The following is a 22186-nucleotide window of genomic DNA, read 5'->3' as shown; positions in this document are numbered from 1 at the left end:
TCAACCCCACGTGTGAGAAACGAGTGATTCATGCCAGTTGTGTGGATCTGAAATGTAGGTTAAGGGGTAGTTTGAGATTATTGGGGTTTGGAGAAAGAAATTTGGAAGAACGCTTTTACAGGAAAGGATTTAAGGAACACGTCATTAAAACATTTAGGCATTTACTGAGTTATTCCAGTGTGTGTGAGATATGAATATATTTTGAATCAAAAGCAAATCAAGTTGTAGTCATAATTTTAATACCTACCCCTTCTCATCTCCCGTTCCCAAACACTCTGCCAGCTTCGTTTAGAGTAGCCTCGGTTCTGGACTTCTGAACGACCATCTCACCTGCCCTCAGAGCCATGTAGCTGTGGCTGTTTGAAGAGAGACAGAGGTTTGAAGAGGGCAAGTCTGAGGGAGACCGCAGGGTTGGCTCTCCGTTGGCTGCAGACCGTTCATAGTGTATGTGTCTGAGGGGAAGCCTTCAAGGATTTGGTGGGGGAGGGAACCACCAATCCACGGGCTTGTGCTTCTGAGAATCTGCACTTTGTTCTTGCCATGGGTGTCCTGGGCTTAATTCTTTATATGTAGTGGGATTCAGTGACTGTGCTGCAATATGGGCATCACATCCAAGAGTTACAGGTGGAGAATGTATCTGGTCTCTCTCCATTAGAAGAGGAGCTGCTGACATTTTCAATCGTTTTTGTTTTTAATTTTTGCCACGTTGAATGTAGGCACCAGCTCGTGACCTCTTGGTGCCAGCTGGGCTAGGTAGGCTCTGCGTGTCAGCTGACCGCACAAATCCACTTTGAGTGGCTTATGGTAGTCTAGTCCTAAAGCTTAAGGCCAGAAGGGACCACCAGAACATTGTCTGACCTCCTGTGTATCACAGGCCACTAAACACCCCCCACCAGCACCCCAGAACCCAACTACTGAAATTAGACCAAAGTATCTCCCTTCAGTAGACAAGACTGTTCCGTGGAATGGGCAGAGAATAGGAGGGATGGCAGGACACAAATGCCCGAGGCTTCTGCAAAGGCAGCAAAATGATATACTCAGATAATCCTGGTAAGTGACTCTCACCCCACATGCTGCAGAGGAAGGTGAAAAGCCCCCACGTCACTGCCAGTCTGGCCTGGAGGAAAATTCCTCCCTGACCCCACCTATGGTGATCAGACAGACTTTTAGCCGTGAGCTCAGTGCCACTTCAGCGTCCTGGCCCACCCTGTCCCCTGTCCCATCTCACATAACAAGGAGAGACTAACTCCCTCCCCAAATCCCAGAATATACTGGGGGCTGTAAATCCCTTCCTGACCCCTACAGGTGGCTGGTTGAAACTCTGAAGCATGAGCTTAGTTAGGAACATAAGAGACAAACCGGAAGTGAGCCCTGGGACTGCTGAGCCCTGCCCCCTACCATCACAAGTTGTCCTATCATACAGTCCCACTCAGACATTTGTCCAGCTCTCTGAGTCATAACTAATTACGTTTTGTTTGCCCCCACAACCCCTATTGGGAGGCTGCTGCAGAACCTCATCCATCGGACGGTTAGAAACAGTCTTCTAATATCCAGTGTGAATTTGTTCACGAGTTTATGCCCATTTGTTCCTGTGCCAACGTTGCCCTTTAGGGTGTGTCTATACCGCAATAAAACACCCACGGCTCGCCCAGGTCAGCTGACTCAGGCTCTCAGGGTTCAAGGTGGGGGGCTAAAAAGTTGCAGTGTAAACTTTTGGGCTCAGGCTGGACCCTGGGCTCTGTGACCCTCCTCCCTCACTGACCCTGAGTCAGCTTTGACCTTCGTTGCATTCATCTCTGAAATGTGTGATTGCTGCCATCTTTCCCCACCCACAGAGAGTCTTCCAAACCTATAGCCGTAATCAAGAGCTGGTTGCTCGCTAGTACAAAGCAACGTGTCCAGCCGGTACACCCCGTGATGTTTGGCGTCTCATAACGGGAGCGGGCATGACTCAGGCATGTTTTCGTTATTTCCCAGCTGAATTAGCTCCTTTGGAGCAGAGATGGTTCTGGATCAGGGATCAGGCATGTACAGTGAATCATGGTTTCACTTTAAACCCGTTAAGCGATAGCTTAACAGCAACTCATGAATCTTTTGCGCTCCCCTGAGACAACAAGCTGCCTTTTCCTTCCTGAAAGGGGGTTGGGAGGCCATCATGGAAGAATTCATTCTGTCAGCTTTCTCTTGGTCGTTGCTGCATACACCACCTCGAGTCATGTCTCGCTGTTCTGAAGAACCAGGCTTTATCTCTTTGACAGCCTTTCCAGCTTAAAAGGATGCTGTCAAGTAGAAGAGGCCTAAATTTTACATGAGATCTACTTATCTGAATGAGGAATGCAGGATGCTCCTGAGGTCATTGATGGCTTTAGCATATGCCTTATTGGTGGGAGCGACAGGCATCTCAAAGTTGTAGGCTTTGTGTTCTCTCTGGGTACCTGTATTGTTCTTGTTTGTTATGTTCGTTACGCGGCCAACCAAAACCAGGGACTCCTTGTACTAGGAGTGCATCCGATGTAGTGAGCTGTAGCTCACGAAAGCTTATGCTCAAATAAATTTGTTAGTCTCTAAGGTGCCACAAGTACTCCTTTTCTTTTTGTCCTCTAGATGTTTACAATATCTCCCAGGTGTGCCGTTCAGGTTCAGAACTGGCCCTGTTGTGTCAGGTGCTGTAAGGCCTCAAAGATCGTAAAATCCAAGGGCCAAATCCTCAGTTGGGTAATTTGCTCTAGCTGATGGAACTACGGCAATTTACATTAGCTTGAGGATCTGGCCCAAAAGACCGTGATCATGTTCAGGTTTCCTGTGACTGCAACACTAAACTAATCTAAAGCTACAACAGAGGGGAAATTCAAATCATGTGAAACAATCCTTTTGTATACAGCATCATAACCGTATGATTTTAAAGGGTGAAATAAGGTAAAAATAAGGTCTTCCCCCTCCCTGCCCATCTTATTTAATATTAATTGCTCCAGTTCTGCAGAACAATTACTGCTCCTACTGCAGGTCGGACACCGAACTGAAGAATGCACATTTGCTGTGCGTGATCACACTGAGTATGTCTGTCTTTATTTATGTAGGACCTACTGTACGGGCCCGATCTGGAGCTGTCAATCACTGTAGTTCTGTTGGCATCAGTGAACACTGAGGATCTGGCCCTATGTAGAGCAATCACTTTTCTTTTTTGCAGGGGGGGAAAAGTCATTCAGAGCAGGAATCTTTGCTGCTGTGCGGAGACACAAGGATATAACCATGAGAAAATGTACTTAGCAGGATTGGTAGCTTTCACTGTGTGTAATTTATTCTGCATGTTTAAGGCATCCTTTTCTTCCAAAAAGAGACCACAATGTTTGCCAAGCCCCATTGCTCTTGACTCAGATTTTGTCTGGCTGAGATAAGTCTTCCATACTACTCCCGTGCCTTACGACTGCAAAAATAAATTAATAGATACAAGAGTCTTATGCTGTCCTTTGCTGAAAGGAAGGAGTTGTTAAATAAATGATATGCTGGAGGTTGAACCAGCTGGTGAAGTGAAGCACGTTGACAAGTGAACTCAATATGCATAAGTACATAACATTGTTTCTTAGATTGCTTGGAAATCAAGAGCTTGTCCCAAGGTCAAGAACTATAATTACAAATGTTCGGCTGTTCTAAAATATGTTTGATTTTTCAGTTGAGGAGATAATCAGTTGAAGGAACAGGGAGGGGACAAGCCTCCCAGTAAACAATGGAAGTGATAGCAGCTGACATTGGAGCCGAGGTATCTTTCTTGGACAAGTGATGTTTGTTTTGTCTTCTGCATGGGACCAGGATACGTAGATTAGATGAGGTTCAGTGTCTAGTAGAGAGGAACTGCTAGGGCTGTCCTCTTCCACTGAGCAGTGGCTGAATGGAGTGGAAATTATGCCCCACTCTCTGCTCCACTCCTCCTGCATTGGGATGAGAGGGTTTATAATTATGCCACAGAAAAAGGGAAGCTTATACTTGGCATTCACTTAGCATTTACCGTTTACATATACGTCGTGCTAGCCAGGCACTAATCTCACGACATTCCTGAGAGGTAGGTAAGTAGCAGTATCCCTATTTTACAGGCTGGGAAGCTGAGTCAGGAAGATTGAGGCCTTGTCTACATGAGAAAGCTGCACTGATTTAACTTAAATCCATTTTTAAACTCATTTGTTAAGAATGTGTGAGCGGCGGGATTGCATCATCTTAAACTGATTCCTAAGAGATTTACGCTAAACCAAAGAAGACTGGTTTAAATCATAATAAGAGTGTCCACCCAGCCTTTTGCACCAGTTAAATCAGTTTAAAATCGCCTTTAGGTAAATCAGGTGCAACTTTCTTAGGTAGACGTCTCATGCGTGACTTGCTCAAGGCTGCAGAACGGAGGGGGGGTAGGTTTAGAATTCAGCAGTTCCTGGCTCCCAGTGCAAAAACGTGTCTAGCTGGGAAGGAACTCTGGCTAGCAATTCTCTCCCTGTTTGTGTGTATGTACGGCCCCTAGCACCATGGGGCCCTGATCTCGGTTCCAGCCTCTAGACAAATAATAATAAACATTATAAAATTATATAGAATATATAACAATTTTTAAAACCCTTGACCTTTTTCAGTGATAGCTTTTTTAAGGCCATTATAATCATCTAGTCTGATTTCTGCATGATTTAGGCCAGAGACCTGTATGACAATCAAAAAAGACACCCCATCCCCCCAAAGATATAGGAACCCTTCCCAGAAGGCGTTAATATCATTAGCTCTGTGAAGGACTGAGCTTGACTTGGAGTGAGTCAGTCCTGTAAAGCCGAGGAAAGGAGAGGATGGGCCAAGAAGGGAACTAGTAACCTCGATGTGATGCCGGTGGATTACCCTGGCCAATATGTTAAGTATTCATGAAGGGTTAAAACCTATCGTCCTCGCTCAGGCAAATCTGATTTCCCAAGGGAGTTTTGAGTGAGTGTCAGCGGGCTGAGTAAGGACCTCAGGGTCTGGCTGATTTAAAGTAAATGAGATGAAGACGTGACAATCGGTTGGTGAATGAGCACTAGACTGAGGAGCAATAAACACATGGATCTGAGAGTTACTGGCCCTGACTAATGTGCCCAGCCTCACCATCTTCTGGGATGGACTGAAGCAGTGACAGGCAGAAGATGGCGGGGGCGAGACTGGTTGAGTTTCTGGTGAATACACCTGATGTTAAGGATCCTGGGGGGTGGGAATGCAGTGCTGTCCTCGGGCATGGTGATGTGTTTTGTGTGGTCTGCTTTGCATTGAGAATGAGGCAAAGGAGCTTTCCTAGTCCAGCTCTCCTGACTCCCTGCTGGACTCCTTTTTTTCTTCTCCCCTGTGTAAAGGCCCTTGGCCAGGGACCTCACTGGATAAAGGAGGAGGGTTGCTGTGTTAACTGCTGCAGAGTGCCAAAGCCTTCCACAGCCTCCAGGAGGAAGGACGAGGGGATGGAAAAACAAAGCTCACTGCCCATAGACTACACACATCCCACTTCTCCCTTACAATCCTATTACAACTGACCTTAAACCCCCCACACCCCTGCTACGGCCTCTGGGTGGATTCACTTTCCCTGCATGCTTGTGCCAGTGGAGAGCTGGTTTCTCTTCCCAATCCAAGGCGTTAGATGTCTGTCCTCCCTCATAGTATAACCCAATGCCAGTCTCCCTGGGCTCTGAGCACCCCCAAGTTGTAGTATTGTCCTGAGGGAGAGGAGTGTCTGCGTGTGTGTGTGTCTCTCTCACACCCCAGCTATGAATCTCTTCATTCTGGTCTCTCTGAATGTGCTGACCGTGAGGAGGGACGAGTGGGCACTTTCGTAGATGTACATTGCATTTCTGCCGGAATGGCTGCTGAAGTCATTCTACCATAACATGCCAGTGGGTTCCCCCTCCATTCTGATCAGGGCTCTGAATAACTGAATTACAGTAATGAGGAGTAATTCCTCGGGCTGTGTGCAGCATTGCCATGCAGTCTGCAGCAAGCTGTCAGCATCTCTCTCCTGTCTGTCTGTCTCTCTCTCTCTCTCTCTAGCCAGTGCACTAATCTCCTACTGCCTCTCCAGTTACAGTTACAATGTTGGTTTATAAAGGAAACCTAGCTTCAAACCTCCTTGACTTCAGATTTGTTTTTTAAGTGATAGAATTTCAGCTAATGAGGTTCAGGGCTTGGTGCCGTTACTCTGGCTTGTTTCCGAGTTAGTCTTAAAGGGACACTGTTCACTTAAATCTCCCTTCACCCCCCCCAATCATTTATGATGATTAAATCTAGTTTGTTTTTGTTTGCTTGTAGCCTGAAATGTGGGCAGCGTTATCCCTAGAAAATCAGAGCAACCAAGTCAATGTGAGCAATTGCTTTGGCAACTTGAGCCCATTTTGCTGTCTGCAAATTATCCACAGACTTAGTGTTTGATAAATGTGTCCTTTATTCTCTGTGATTTCACGAATATTTATGCCAACATACTTCAGCCTGTGGATCGCTTGGGGAACAGATTGCTGGGTCTGTTGCCTCTTGAGTCGTCCCTTGTGCTGTGTGATTCGTCACCTGCATGCTGTTGTTTTGCTTCTCTGATCCGATGCCTCTGATGCAGAGAGATTTCATGGGGGCCGCATGGACACGCATTGCAGGTGCTTGTGGCAAGGCACTTTTGCATGAGTATTCAAGACGTATGCCTGCTCTCTCTCCCTACATTGTCCCAAACCAACCCTTGCTTGCGTGAATGCTGAGGGGAAAGCGAATCCCACTGCTTCGTGAATATCTTTAACTTATGGTTTTTTGTGCCATTCACCCAGCTCTAGTGTGAGACGTGAAAGGGGAAAACAAACCAGAGAGCAAGAACGATACCGACCTACCTGCTTCCACCCTCCAAACTGGGTGAAATAACCTGATTCACCTGCTGCTGTTTGTTTCTGAAAGTTCCTTTCCTTTGGGAGTAGTCTTAGCTGTACTTAACTGAATAGCTATGTCCACTCTGTCCAGAGAGGGGCAGGTGAATGTCTGTCTGATTTATGCATGCCTGCCTGCTACATTCACTTGGCTGCCTCATGTAGAAACTATGCATAAACTGAATGAAGTCTCTATGTAAAACAGCTGTTTCTCCTTGGGGGGAACCTTTTTTCCCCCATTTTGCTGTCCATCTGCTCAGCAACTGTACCTTTGAAAGCAAGAAATAGCAAATAACCTTACATTTTTATCTTTAAAAACCGCACTCACCCCATCTTTGTGCGGGGGGGAGATGATTTCCCCCATTTCATTTGGGTCGGGAGCTAAAGTTTTAGCAATTGGTTTGGGCATTTGTGTCAGCTACTTCCTAGAATGCTATCCATGGTCTGCCAGCAGAGGCATCACGTTGTTTGTATCACAGTAGCACGAAAGAGCCCTGGTCAGGGGCCAGGACACCACTGTGCTAGGTGCTGTACAAATACAGAACAAAAAGATGCTCCCTGCTCCAAAGAGCTTCCAATCAAAGTATGAGACGGGACAACAGATGGATGCGTACAAAAACGGGAGAGTACAAGGTATCATCAGTGAGACAGTATTGGCCGCCAGGACAGGCAGTGCTCTCAGCATAACAGGAGCCTAACTGGTCACGGTTCTGTAGGCCTCGCAGCAACGGAGAGTTTTGAAGGACAATGAGGTCGTCGTGTGGATGTTTAAGGGAGCTTTCCTCTCATCCTCTCCTCTCCCCCCCCCCCCCCCAAGCATGAGGGGCAGCAGAGAAGAAAGCACGAAGGGGCTCGTTTGAAAATGCAACGAGTGACTGACTGGAAGATGGTATCTTGGGCCGATGAGCGCAGGGTCAACTTGGCTTGTCCTGGTGGGGTCTCCAATTCATTTTTCAGGAGGAATCACACTCCAGGGAGGGTGCAGTGGGAGTCTGGCAAAGCGGGGTTCCTGAGACAGTGAGTCTCTGCATGACACCTGGAAGTAATCAGTGAAAGAGGAAAAAGCAGAGGTGGTCTCAAACCGAAGCCCAGGTCCCCAGACAACCTGAACTTCGGGGACAGTCCAGCCTGGATCCTGAACTTTATGGCATGGGTTCTAAGCACAAGTCATGCCACACTCCTCAGTCTGTGGGTGGGGTCTGGAATTTTAGGGTTTCAAGTGGAGTGCTTGCGATGGGAAATCGCAGTGGCTTCGGTCACAAATATGATCCCAATGTTCCTGTGAGTGCTGACTGCCCCCGTTCCAACTAGACTTCACGCGTCTCCCACCAAAACCCATCACATCTAATGCTGCATCTCTGACAGGCATAAAATGGCCTTGTGGTCTTTGCATTGTCAAGGTTTTGATGGTGCCTTAGTTACAGATTGTCTATTTGCACCACGATTTCAGAACACCTAAGATTGTGTGTGTGTGTGTTTACAGGGGGGAATGGCCCAATTTCCTGTTGCTTTTGCTCTCCGATCAGATCTGTGTTTGATTGTAGGATTTTTCAGCTAGATGTCTCTGCTTGCTCATACCGGTAACTGCAGTCAATGATGACAGTCAAGTTGCAGTGGGGGAGGTTTAGGTTGGATATTAGGAAAAACTTTTTCACTAGGAGGGTGGTGAAACACTGGAATGCGTTGCCTAGGGAGGTGGTAGAATCTCCTTCCTTAGAAGTTTTTAAGGTCAGGCTTGACAAAGCCCTGGCTGGGATGATTTAATTGGGGATTGGTCCTGCTTTGAGCAGGGGGTTGGACTAGATGTCCTCCTGAGGTCCCTTCCAACCCTGATATTCTATGATTCTATGATGGGGCTGCCTGTGCGGATCGAGGGGAGAATAGACTCTGCGAAGTACAGGCATAACATCTCTGTAGGGCATTTACCCAGAATCCAGTAAGGGGCAGTGTGCAGCTGGCCCCACCCCAGGGGGAGGAATTCCGTCTCTGGAAGCTCCCAAGCATAGTAGTGCACACATGTCCCTTTGGATGGTGCACCTGGACAGCTCCATGGGCCGGGGAGGGCAGGGGTATGACCTCTCTCTACTTCCCCTGCCCCTCTCTTTGGGCTGATTTGCTTCACGGGCTGATTTGCTTCACAGGCTGCTTGCAGTGCTCCCTGGCCCACCAAGTGTGGGGGATGGCTCTTTGCTCTCTCTCCTCCTCCCCCATCCATCTGTGCTGGGGTCAGAGACAGCCCATTTCTTAACCAGCCTTGCAACAGCCGCAAGGGGTCTAAATGCCAAGTTGACAAGTGCTGAAGAATAAAGGGATTTCGGTCAGTGCACAGCGCCCCCTCTTGGGTTGCAGCCCAGCAGCTGTTGTGCCCCAGTAACGCTACACACCAACTTTTAAGAAGTGAAGCAAAGGAGCGCTTCTGCAGAGGAATGTAGGTCAGCAAAATATCATTACCCAGGTTGGACCGTGTCCAGGACATCTGTAATAACCACAAGTGGTCAGGCCCTAGAGTCTGCTTCTAGAGTCACGTAAAAGCTCTCCTTTGCCATGATTTCTGCACGGAGCCTGACAGCAGTCAGTACGCCGAGAGCACTGCTGAGCAGTGTTGTCGTCTGGTTTCCTGGTTGCTCCCCTGTCTGGATCCAGCTCTTGTCGTATGTTTAGATGGTAAGCTCTGTGGGGCGGGGACCTTTTTTGTTTGTTCTGCATTAGTACAGTGCCCAGCACAATGGGGCCCGTGACAGGGGGCTCCTGGGGCAATCACAATACAAATATTAGATAACATTAGTGTATCATTTGCAAGATAACACCCCGACCACCCAGTAACCCCATAATTGGGTCATTGCTTCAATATTAGAGCTCTGTATTCAGCTTCCAGAGGAACCCAAATAAAATTCGATATCTTAGCATTTATCCTTAGCATTCCCTGGCTTTTCTGCTCCAGGGAATCATTGCTGAGACCAAAATAAGACCGACTCTGGTCTTCTCCTGGTGTCTCCCCCATCCAGAAGTTGGAATGCCGTGAAAAGGTCAGATCTGTCATGATTTCAGCTCCCAACACAACTCCCTGACATCTGTAAATACAAACAGACGCATTCAGCAGCAGCACTGGAAGCCAGAACCCACCCTGACCCAGTTTAGTAGTGACACAGAGAGAAGAACCACACTACTGATCACGAAGAGCACTTCCTGCTGCTCTTAAGTTTGCCTTGGAGGTCTCCCATCTACAAATAAATGGCCAGTCAGGGTGATTTTGCAGCAGTTGGCATGCCGGGTAGATCTTGTGTGTTATATTTGAAGAGCTCCCGATTAGGGCTGGCGGGGTTACAAGAATTCTATTTTATGCAAGATGACGAGGTTTTGGAATTTGTGCTTTTGTGCTGACTTGAACCTGTCTCTCTGACATGCCAGGTGAGTGCCCCAAGCACCAGGTTATTGGCTATTCTAGGGTGTCGCTCATGCTCGCTCTGACCAGAAGTTCCATATTGTACGTGAGAGAACCTTCCCAATTAAAGTTTCCTTAAAACATTTCTGCAAAAAGTTTTGCTTTCATGGACTCGGCATTTTCCACCAAAGAAACGTTTGGTTGAAAAATTCCCAACCAGCTCTGCTCTAGCAAATGTATTCTAGCTCTGTCCTGACATTCAGAGTTTGGAGAAAGCCCTGCAGCCAGTGTGGCGTGCATTGCAGCATCACTGTAGGGAACCGATCTGACCTGGTCTGGCTCACTTGTCTCTGAAAATTGCTTGCGACAGCAGAGAGGGCAGAGCCCGTACGCAGAAACAGTTGGAGTATTTGGATAAAGTTGAAATTCGTTACATCTAATTGGAGTGTGGGATAAATCAGATCAAGTCAGTTTGCCCCGTACGACTCCGCTCAGTCCAAGGGGAATGCTCACGGTCAGATGGCGGTAATGGTTCTTGGAGAGCGAAAAGCAGAAAAACTCCAGTGCTCCCGGGCCAGGGAATTAGATTTATCCAGATGTTCTGTAATGTGCTTGGGCGTTCTGCGTGCAAAAGCCATATGGAAGCCTGCACGTTTTGGATCTTCTTTTTCTAACAAGTATCTTAAAATCCCATGCAAAAAACCCCAATAATAATGCCAATGAGGGATGAAAATATCTCACTGATTGAGCTCTTCTGTATTCCCTGTATGGCTTAGAGCCCTGCAGCAGCATGCAAAGGGTTGGCATGGGACAGGTTGTAGGTATCTGCATCTAGGCAAAGCTGCCTCTTTTGCCCATAGTGTGAGATTTGTGTTGGGGAGCATTGGGGTCTCCATGTAGCTGCTCCACAGCCTGGGGCCAGGTTCTTTTTTCCTGATCTCTCTTGTGCATCTGCCCAGCATGCAGACCTGCTTCCCAGGCCTAGGGCTGGGCCCAGGAGTTTGTCTAAGGTGCATATAGTTCTCATAGGATGACGATATACTGAGCACACCAAAGGCTCCCTCCCCATTAGGGTCAGCCACAGACAGCTCAAATGTTTTAACTAGGGCTGTCGATTAATCACAGTTTAATCGCACTGTTAACAGAATGCCAATTCAAATGTATTAAATATTTTGGATGTTTTTCTACACTTCAAATATTTGATTTCAGTTTACAACACAGAATACAAAGTGTACACTGCTTATTTTTATTACAAATATTTGCACTGTAAAAATGAAAAACAAAAGAAATAGTATTTTTCAGTTCACCTCATACAAGTACTGTAGTGCAATCTCTATCCTGAAAGTGCAACTTACAAATGTCGATTTTATTTTTTTGTTATATAACTGCACTCAAAAACAAAACAGTGTGAAACTTTATTGCCTACAAGTCCACTCAATCCTACTTCTTGTTCAGTCAATCGCTAAGACAAGTTTGTTTACATTTACAGGAGATACTGCTGTCCACTTCTTATTTACAATGTCACCTGAAAATGAGAACAGATGGTCACATGGCACTATTGTAGCTGGCAACAATGTTACAAGCCTGACTCTCTACAGCTCAAATGAAAGAGCCGGTTTCTGTAGCTGGAGCCTTCAGTGGACCCATATCCTCTGTGGATTGGGCCCAGCAGGAGACGTGGGTTTACACCTACACTAATTGCAAAATCACGTTTAAAGCCACGTTAGTGAACGCACTGCCAATCGTGGTTCTGTTTTCCTAGACTCCTCCAGCTCAGCCATTGATTCAGTGGGCAAGTCACTTACCTCCCCTGGCTGGATAGTGCTTTGAGCCTCGGATATGAAAGAGGCTATATAAATGCAGGCGTTGTGATTAAAGCTTGCTACCAAAGAAGTACAGAGCTGCTGCCATCCCGAAGTGGCTGCCTGTTCAGAGCAATCATTTAAGAACAAGTTCCACAGATTGACTGTACGTTGTGTGAAGAAATACTTCCGTTTGTTTGTTTTAAACCTGCTGCCTATTCATTTCCTTTGGTGACACCTGGTTCTTGTGTTAGGAGGAGGAGTAAATAACACTTCCTTATTTACTTTCTCCACGGCCGTCATGATTTTATAGACCTCTGTCATATCCCCCCCTTAGTCATCTCTTTTCCAAGCTGAAACGTCCCAGTCTTATTAATCTCTTCTCTTACGGAAGCTGTTCCATACCCCTAATCATTTTTATTTCCCTTTTCTGAACCTTTTACAATTCCAATATATCTTTCTTGAGATGGGGCGACCACGCAGTCTTCAAGGTATGGGCGTACCATGGATTTATATAGAGGCAACATGATATTTTCTGTCTTATTATCTGTCCCTTTCTTAAGGATTCCCAACATTCTGTTTGCTTTTTTGACTGCTGCTGCACAGTGAGTAGATGTTTTCAGCGAACTATCCACAGTGACTCCAAGATCTCTTTGAGTGGTAACAGCTAATTTAGACCCCATCATTTTATATGTATAGCTGGGATTATGTTTTCCTATCGACATTCAATTTCATTTGCAATATAATGGGTGATTTAAAAACCAGATTTTCTCACTGTAAGCAATCACTGTTGGTTTTCAGGAGAGGGGTGGGTAGGAATGTCATGGTAATGCTGTGTGCTGAGAGCCCCAAATATCAAGGGACAGTCTGAGGTTACCCCCGCCCTGCAGTTGAAAATCTATACCTTTAAAGAAATCTCATGGCTAGCTGTGATCTATCCTAAGTATAACCCATTTGAATGACCCTAGTCTGTTCCCTCCCTGAAAGGGGATGAATGAGAGGGGAAAGCCAAAGGCCTACAGTGGCTAGAACTTGAGCTGTGACTGCTTTCTCATGCTTTCCTGTGGGGGCTTGTGAGCCAGTTCTGCTAAAACAGGGATCTTCTCACCTTGCTCCTACCTCCAGCTTGCACCCAGTACTCAAGCCTGCCTTGAATGAAGCACAATCTGACAGAGAGGTTTGGATCAGAACAAGCCCGTGCCCTGCCCTCGCATCTTCCACCTTAGTACCTCAAATTGCTCTACCCACATTCATGAATGGAGCCTTTCTCAACCCTCCTGCTGGGACTTCTCCTCACTAAATCGTTTAGAAGAGATGGGCCAGGACGTGAAGTAGTTTAGATCCAGTCCTCCAGCAGAGCGTGAGGGGCTTTGGATCCAGTGTCCTGGGCTGGACACATTTTTGCTTTTGATGTTCACATAAATCAATTCTCCCACGAGCAGAGCTTGAGAACCTGTGCGTCACTTTGTAGGAGTTTTTCTTTACTCTGATTGCAGAGAATTAGGCTGCTCCCACTGATTTCCCCTCCCTTCCCTCTCCCCCCGGTACATTTGCGTTAGAGCTACCTTGTGTTTCTGTCATTCTTTGCCGTTTTGTCACATTTCTCTTGTGAGTCATTTTTCTCCCCCACCTCCGCACCGTTTAATTGCAGCTTTCAGGATAATATTGGGGATAATTTTCAGCATAATATTGTGACACGGCTGCCGCCTTTTGTACAGTGTTTAACCGTTCCATTTTCTTTCCAACAAAGAACGTAAGGAGGTTTCCAAGACCGAGATCCCAGGCTCTCCGAGTCAGTACTTTGAACTCCCTGATCGTGCTAAAGACTGAATCCATTACCCAAGTGGCTGTTTCGTCGTTCAAGCTTTGCCTGAATGAAATGAACGAAATGAAGGCTGACTGCAACAAGCTACTTGCAATGGATCCTGCTACCGTATGCAGCAGACTCCCACGCACAGAATATGAAGTTTGTTTATACCAGGTCACATTCAGTTTTCCTTGATGGCCATTGCAAAAAGGGAGGATGGATGGCCTTGCAGTTGAGATGCTGGATTTGGCCTCAAGCTCTCTGGATTCAGTTTTCAGCTGTGCCACAGACTTCTTGTCTGGCTTGGGGCGAGTCCCGGAGGGTCTGTCTGCTCTGAAGTTGGGAGGCGCGATTGCAGCTTAGCTTCGCTCGCTAAAAATAGCAGTGTAGCTGCAGCGAGGTGGACTAGCCACCTGAGTACAGTCCCACCTGGGACCCTACCTACGTATTCAGGGGAGGAGCCTGAGCAAGCCTGGCTACACAGCTATTTGTAGAGAGCTAGCTTCATCATCGCGACATTGTTTGCTGACACGTGCTCTCCTAATTGCAACACCCTTAGGACTTCTCTAGATGGGGAGTTAATGCAGAGTAGCTAGTACGCACCAGCTACGCGGGGCTTTTCTCCCATGTAGACAAGCCCTAAATCTCTCTGTGCATCAATTGTGCCCCTGTAAAATCTGGAATAATATTTCCCCACTTCAGAGGAGTTTGTGAGGATAAGCACGTCAGAGGCACGCAGATGCTGTGACGACAGAGGCCATATAAACATCTAATTAGAGAGAAAAATAGTAACATGCTGGCCCATTGTACAAGGTTTGAATTTGGACAAAATGATAGGCTCAGAGGTAGAAGAGCTTGTCAGTCCCTCTGCCAGCTCAGAATTCTTCCGCGGAGTTTCCAGCGTTTTGCCCTGCCCAGTTGATGGAGCTTCTACCACCTCTTTCGCCTTTCAGAACAGTTGGGTCCTGAGCACATCTGAAAATCGAGGGTGAAATCACAGCCCTGTTGAAATCAGCTGGAGTGTGCCCATTGGCTTCAGTCGGGCCAGGAGTTCACCCTTGGCCCTTGTCTTGATGTTTAAATGGGAGTTGAGCTCTTTTGAAATTCCGGCCACTTGTGTGGAATGAGAGTCTGTAGACACCAGTCGATAGGATTCTGCATGGACTGCAGGATGATCAGCGCTTTCCTGAGAAGTAGTGCAATAACACCACTTTTACCAGAGATGTAAGTCCAAATCTGAATACAGAGGCAGCCAATAGGCACCTCTGAGGTTATAACAGCAAGTGGCCTAGCATGAGCCACAGTCTCCAGAAAGATCAATGAAAAAACACCAAACTTCTCTTTATGGAAAGAAAAAAAAAAAGATTGAATGCTGGATTTACTGAATCTTCACGTTTATTGTTTTTGTATCTGCCTTTTGGAGACTCGATGTCTATTTTTCTGAGCTGGGCGTCTGGTAGATCATTGGAGAGGTGACAATTTGTTGGCCTGCGTGCAAAACTCCACAGCAGTTGTTTGTTATCCAGCATACGAAGCAGAGCAGCGTCTCAACAAGAACACAATAGCTTTCTCTGCATGCGTCTCCCTTTCTCTCTAGTTGGGTTCCTTTATGCATTGTCAGCGTGGAAGGAAACAGTTGTTGGAGCAGGAATACAGGGTCCTACCTAGCTATTCAATCAATCCTGAGCCTACAAATACAAATATTAATCCCAAGGGGGAAGCTTTTGTTTTGCATCGTAGATGTCAAATTCACTTTAGTTTTTATAGTGCTGTATTGACTTTTTCATGATGTTTTATTTTATTCTGTTCGACTTGTTTGTGTAGCCGTCCGAGTGCCTGGCTGTGGGGGAAGGGTGCTTTATACAGGAAGTTGTAACTGTTGTTCATCAAGAGTGCTAGCCAAATGGTTTCCGTGAGATGTGGAAGAAAATGGCCAAGTTTCTGGAGATGCTTAAAACCCAGTTAATCTGGGACAGTGGCTGCCCAATGAGGTCACTGGTTTTGCAGAGATTGTCCCTTGAACGAACCCGGCATGTGAGCCATTCCCAAACACTAGGAGAGTTCAGATCTGGATCCAAACTTTATCACGTGGCCTTGTGTCTGTAACAGGCAATCACAAAATTGGATACTGAACACCCATGAATTTTGGAGGCATTCAGATCTGTACTCAAGTTGAGTAGATTGGGCCCCTCCACATTTTAAGTGTCTTAATAAGTGGGCCCACAACTCCTAATCATTTGAGAGCCTCTGCAGAAGAGTCCTGAATACCATATGCGGGTCAGTCTTCATGGACTGTTGGAATAGCCATGCTTCCAGTGATGGAGTCAGAGTTAGAACCACTTGCAATGTATATGAGCCATGTGGGTTCTGTGATGATAATGGGATCCCTGTTTGTGCTCTGTTCAGTTTTTCATTCAAATTTTGTTCTGATGCCAGTGCAGACAGAGCCCTGGCACATTAAAAACATTGCTCAGAAAATTCGCAGTGCGTTTAGCTATTAGAAGAAATGTCACCACAAGAGGCTGAGTGATTTATATTCTGAATAAAGCACTTTTCATTGGTTTCTCATTTCCCATTTTATTTCATGACAAACTACTTTCTTTCCCTTTAATCAAAAGGGAACAAACAACCCACAGACCAAATAATAAATTACTTGGGGAGGCCTTAGGTTTTGTAGGTGTAGAAATTTGTGGCATTTTCCTCTCATTTTTAGAGGTCCTGAAGGGACCTGAATGAGGAAAGCTGAAGTTGGCAGAGCAGGTGGGGAATATTTAGAGGGAGTAGACTCCTGCCCTATCTTCCAGAGATGTTTTGAGGTTTAACTAGTGAAGGATTGCACAGTGCTTTGAGATCCTCCAGTGCAATAGGCAATAGGAAGTTCTCCAAATTTTTGGGTGCTTATTCAAAACACCAAACTTCCTAGTGTTCATCTATCACTGATTAAAAGGAACTCTGGAGTGTGTAGCAATGGACCTAATACAACTGAGTGTTATGGGGCCCTATCCTGAGAGGTGGTAGAAAGAAATGTAACTCCTGCTAAGTCCTCTCTCTCTCTCTTCTGATGTAATGTAGACTCTGATTTAGGAAACTATCAGTGTTGAAGAAAGTACTTAGGCATGTGCTTAACTTGAGCTTGTGCGTAAGTACTTTCCTGAATAGTTCTGTGCTTAAGCATATGCTTAAGTACCAGAAATGGGTCCCTAATCTCTAAACTCAAATCAACAGGTGTGGCTGCTAGCCACCTTTTAAAGTTCAGGTGTCAAGTCATTCTGAAACTGCTTCCAACTCCTCTCTGACATTAATCTTCCCTTAAAGCTGACTGTTATTACAAAGATTCTTTGAGTTTTTCCCTGAGCTGTTGAAAGCATCCATCTTTGCCTCCTGTCCCAGATGAGGGATGGGATGCAGAAGATACTACTGATTCCATCCCTTCCCTCTATCAGTTCATACAGATAACAGTAGCTGGCTGTCTTTGCTGAATTAAATCAGCTCTTGATTGATCTATGTTGCCTTATGGGCCCCTAGGTATGTCTTGAAATGAACTGCCCCAGTTTCTGTTCTTTCTGACAAAGCTTAGGACCTTCCAGAGTGGGTGGAACAGTTTAGTGAAACACCATGAGCCTTATGCTAAGTCTTCTGCCCCGGTCATTCTAGATACACAATTTTTTCTGAAGTGGTTTGCGAAGAGAAATCGATGTACCGTATATACTCGTTCATAAGCCGAATTTTTTTGGTAAAAAAGTGAAGCATTAAAGAGAGGGGGTTGGCTTATCAACAGGTCTACAACAAAATTTGACAATTTTAAGCTCTACTGAATTGAATATTTAATACATTGCCGTTTTGTTTACCTGGAGCGTCCACAGGCATGGAGCCCCTCAGCTCCCAGTGGCCACGGTTCGCCGTTCCCAGCCAATGGGAGCTGCGGGGAGTGGCGGCCAGCATGTCCATCGGTACGCGCCGCTTCCTGCAGCTCCCATTGATTGGGATCGGCAAACTGCAGCCACTGGGAGCTGAGGGTCTCCCTGTCTGCAGACGCTCCAGGTAAACAAAACGTCCGAACCCGCCAGCAGCTTACCCTGATGGGCTGGGAGCCAAAGTTTGGCAATCCCTGAAATATAGGGTTGGCTTATGAAAAGGTCATACAGTTTTTGCCATTTTTACCTATCCATCTTTTGGGGGGGGGGGGTCAGCTTATAAATGAACGGGCTTATGAACAAGTAAATACGGTAATTGTTTCATAGCATTTCCATGCATAATCGGCTTGATTTAATTGAATATTTATAATATCGTTATCTATACCCTTCTGCTTGGATGATTTCTGGGGTGAATATAGAGAAAACATTCCATAAATGACACGTATAAAATATTCAGCTCACAGCAATGTTGGAACGCTTAGATTCCTAAGAGAGGCTCTGGAGCCAGTAGTAATCGGATGGCCCTGGCTGATGGGATGTGACATCTTAGTGAACGCTCCCATCTGACTCCTTCCGATGAGTAACAAAATACAGACCAGTTGATGTGAATAAACAGCGATGGCCATCAAAGCCTAGGACGATCAGAGTTTCTAGGGCTGTGTATTCGGGATGTCTCTCTCCTTTTAAATGTGCACACGGTTTCTTGGTCCAGCATTTCATAGCTGAAGACTGAATGTTGAGAGCTCCTCACTAGAATGCATCTGTTGGCATAACTCCCCTACCCAAGGGAGTCAGTTGGCAGTGGATGGACTGTTCCATGTGGAGCGTGGCCTGGTTAATGAAGCCAGACGTTGGGTTCATTGTGCCCTGTATTGAGCATGGTTTAAATCAGCGACACGCTGCTCACCTGAGTTCGAATTCAAGACGAGGCTCAGAAATGAGGCTGTTCTCTTGCAGGGGGAGGCAGCGTGGACCACTTGAGACTATCAAAGGCGGAGAGGCGTCAGATCATGCAGGCCTCGAGGGGAGGTGAGCATGGCCCTTGCCATCACCTGTCACAGATTGCTGCCGAGGAGGAGGGTCTCCCCTAATGATCCTGGCAGGATGAGGAGACTGAATCGCTGGGGCCACCCCCCCCAGCGTCTGTGTCCCGCTGAGGGGAGAGTGGGCCACCAAGACCCATCCCCCACCAATGGCATGCTGTTGGAGTGTGGGACCCATCACCTGTAGATGTCTGCTGCCAGGGTGGGGATGAGAGGTTGTTGGCCACCAGCCACTTCCCACCAAGTCTCCTTGCTGTTGGCAGGGCTGGGCTTGGGGGAGCGGGCTGTCCTCAGACCCTGGTGCATTATCAGGGAGGTGAAATATTTATGGCTCTGCCATGCTGCGCAGAGTTTGCTTCAGGCCGGGCGCCCTTGCTGCCGGCTCTTTGCACCTGTGGCCCACTTGGGAAGAGCCGCTTTTATTTTTTATAGATGATCACGGGTCCAGAACAGTTGTGCTGCCGAGCCTGGGACTGACCTGCTTGTGGGTAGTGCATGGACTCAGCCCACAACGTCTCTCTCTTAACACTAGAGTTCTGAGGCGCAGTTAACACAAAGAACAGGCAGGTTTTTATTTCCCCATGAGGGACCCGTGCATTCTGCCCCCAGGTCCTGAGCCTGCTGGGAAGTGCGGGGAAATTTCTCCTCTCTGCTGTGTGTTTTGGCTCTTCAGGGAGCATTATTCAGGATTTCCAATTGAGCCTCTTTATTGGGCCATCTGTATCGTGTCACAGGCAAGCCCCAATACCAAAAGGGCTCTCATTGATTTCAAATGATTTACAGTTCGATTAGCTTTCTGGACACGCTGCAGTTGGGAAGGCGTTTGCCTGCAGCGCCCATGGCGGTCGTATGATTTCTTTCTTCGCTCGGACTTGTCATTATTCACACCAGAGACCCCTAAGCAAAAGTTTCTCTCCCTCCCCCTGCCTTGGTGCAGAAGTTGCACCCTGTAGAGTGGGGCTTGGATGCACAAGTAACCCTCCCATACCAAGAACGCAAGCTAGCATTAGCCACTTGCAATAGCTGGCCCTAGAGATTTCCAGCATAGCACAGAGCGGGGACCCCCTGTCTCTCCGCACACAGATAATGGGGCAGGACTGTCCCTTGTCCACCCACCCTGTAATTCACTGTGCACTCCTGATTTTTCACTGGGCTCTGTCATATCACGAAGAACAGTTGAAATGTCAAATTAATTTTGGGTCGTTGCCCACTGATCGCTCCTCAGTGGCCTACGTGACCCGCCTCTGCCGACCCCCATCCAATTCCTGTGGGACTGGTGCCCACGTGACACAAGCTGCTGCCACAGTTGGCACAAATCGGCACCCTCGGTGGCGCTCTTGCAAGAGAAGTCGGGGATTGAATGGGTGTACCCACTGCACTGCCTACCCTGCCCCTAGAGGGCAGCCTTCCAGGTCAGAGTAGAGAGACGTTGCTGAAGGGCTTAGAAGGGGAAACTTGCAGTGCTATGGTCTGTGGATAAATGCAGCTTGGGGCCAGTCCGAGCTACTGTCCCAGAGGTGCCGGGAAACTGCCCGTGGAGAGTTGAGTGCCACCCCGGTGCTGCCCTGAAGCCAAACGGCCAGTTGAATGCTCTAGGGGGCCCCCTCCTCGCCCCCATTGAGCCAGCTGCCTCCAAACAATTGGAGGGGATCAGACTCCTACTCCTCACCGGCTCCATCCCTACAGTGGGGTTGCCCAAACCCCCAGACTTGCCTGGCTTCTCCCAGTCCCACCCGGTGGTGCAGTTCCCCTCCCCTGCCCGTTCTTGTAGGTCTTTGCCTGGGGCAGTGTTACATGGGAGGGTTTTCTGCCCCCGCTGCAGTGAGAGATTCTTTCTCTCCGCGTGCTGGCTGCAGAGACCGAAATCCTCCTCCTCTCCCCTCCCCCACCTCTGACTCCAGTGCTTTTGACGGCTAAATCTGTGCCTCGCTCCCTAAACCTGCCTCCTAGCCAAAGCTATTGGAAAGGTTTCCCAGCAGAGCCGGGCATTCAGCCGGAGACTGGCTCTGCCTGGCCAAGAGCCACATGCTCTCTCAGACCCCAGCAGAGAGACAACAGGCCGTTTGGCATCCAGGCGAGAGGGGGCTATATCGTCTGACAGCAGAGCAGGGGATGAACCTCAACCCGAGCATGCTTGCTGCTTTGCTGCAATCCTTGATGATTATTTTTGTGCTGGGGCTGGTTAATCACTGACATTTCACGTGGCGGCTTTAAGGGGAAAAGACAGGCCGTGGAAGACAATCGCTGATCAGCTGCAGACTGGTCAAGTACCTGGCCTAATGGTGTGCTCCCCAGTGTTTTGTGCTGTCCATTTAAAAATATCTTTGTGTTGGAGCTTCTGTTGCTTTTCTCAGGGCAAGGGCTCTCAACCTGGGAGTCTTGGACAGGTGTCAGGACTACACTGTCCTTCTCGTGGGGCTAAGTGGGGAAGGGACTCTGTTGGATTGTAAAATGGAAAAGGGTAAGAACTCTGGTTTAGGATCTTGTTCTACAGTCTAACAGACTGGATATAGCCCCTTGTGGGCTATATGATTCCTCTTCTGGCTTGGTGTTTACAGCCTTCAAATGTGTGTGGAGAGTCCTCTTTCCTCCCCTAAGCTACCATGGGTCTGAGCTATTCTATGCAGGGTGACTAACCTTTTGCCATCAGTTGCTCCAAACCCTTAAATACTTTTATTTCTCTTCCCCTGAATTCCTTCCAGTTCGTTGACATGTTTATGGTATTGCTGTGCCCAGAACTCGATGTACTGTTACAGGGCCCCTCCTCCACCCTGAAGCCTAAGGCAAGGCCTGTTCTCTCTTTGAGACATGATACATCTGTTCATGAAAGCCCGTAGATGGGCGCTGGAGAATTAAGCAGAGGGATATGGGTGATAATTGCTCAGAGACGTGTGGACAGCTGTTGCTGGATTTAGTTGCCCTATCTTTCACATGGTGGTTTAATCTGATCAGGCAATACATCATGATATTTAGGGGCCCCTAATTCTCCCTGGCCTCAGAATGCCATTTTCCCTAACCCTGAACCCGCAAGGGTGGGTTGTCCACTGGAACCCTGACTGAGAACTCGGTTGCCAGCAGTATCAATGACTATCGGAGAAGAAAATGGGATGGCTGGTGGTTTGTCAAGAACTGATAACCTGCTCAGAACATCATGCGACACAAGGGGAGTTCTTCCCCAGCAGGCTGACAGTCAGACACGGTCGATAAGGCATGCCGGGAGCAGATGTTCTGAACTAGCTCACATCACTTCTCCTGTGACATTCCCTACGGCGGCCTTTTGGAGTGGGCTAGTGTTTGTGGGTTTTGTGATGACCTGAGCGGTTCTCTCTTGGGTAACTGAGAGCTTCAGCAGCA

General features: G+C 47.4%; 1 protein-coding gene across 1 annotated transcript in view; it reads left to right on the top strand.

The window, feature by feature from the left end:
• Positions 1-22186, top strand: part of LRRC75A (leucine rich repeat containing 75A) — a 195541-nt gene that overhangs the window by 106767 nt on the left and 66588 nt on the right. The gene's annotated exons all lie outside the window — the stretch shown is intronic.

This window comes from Eretmochelys imbricata, chromosome 17, assembly GCF_965152235.1.
Source record: "Eretmochelys imbricata isolate rEreImb1 chromosome 17, rEreImb1.hap1, whole genome shotgun sequence".
NCBI lineage: Eukaryota > Metazoa > Chordata > Testudines > Cheloniidae > Eretmochelys > Eretmochelys imbricata.
Note: the sequence above shows the minus strand (reverse complement) of the source record. Positions and strands in the feature narration are given on the sequence as shown.